Source organism: Charadrius vociferus, unplaced genomic scaffold, assembly GCF_000708025.1.
Source record: "Charadrius vociferus isolate BGI_N301 unplaced genomic scaffold, ASM70802v2 scaffold1540, whole genome shotgun sequence".
Lineage (NCBI taxonomy): Eukaryota > Metazoa > Chordata > Aves > Charadriiformes > Charadriidae > Charadrius > Charadrius vociferus.
This window is the reverse complement of record NW_009646438.1, coordinates 22449-23188: the sequence shown is the minus strand read 5'-3', so window position 1 is coordinate 23188 and position 740 is coordinate 22449.

Here is a 740-nt window from a genome sequence, read left to right as displayed (position 1 = left end):
CCCCATGGGTGCAGGACATGGGTCCCGCAGCACCTGTGGGTGCAGGGTACGGATCCCACAGCACCCATGGGTGCAGGGTACGGTTCTCACAGAACCCATGGGTGAAGGCTATGTGTCCTGCAGCACCCATGGGTTCAGGGTACAGGTCTCACAGCACCCATGGGTGAAGGCTATGGGTCCTGCAGCACCCATGGGTGCAGGGTACGGGTCTCCCAGCACCCGTGGGTGCAGGCTATGTGTCCCACAGCACCCATGGGTGCAGGGTACGGGTCTCCTGGCACCCATAGGTGCAGGACATGGCTCCCCAGAACCCGTGGGTGCAGGCTATGGGTCCCGCAGCACCCATGGGTGCAGGGTACAGGTCTCCCAGCACCCATGGGTGAAGGCTATGGGTCCTGCAGCACCCATGGGTGCAGCTTACGGTTCTCCCAGCACCCATGGGTGCCAGGCTATGGGTCCCGCATCACCCATGGGTGCAGGGTACGGGTCTCACAGCACCCATGGGTGAAGGCTATGGGTCCCGCAGCACCCTTGGGTGCAGCTTACGGTTCTCCCAGCACCCATGGGTGAAGGCTATGGGTCCTGCAGCACCCATGGGTGCAGGGTACGGTTCTCCCAGCACCCATGGGTGCCAGGCTATGGGTCCCGCATCACCCATGGGTGCAGGGTACGGTTCTCCCAGCACCCATGGGTGAAGGCTATGGGTCCCGCAGCACCCATGGGTGCAGGGTACGGGGCTC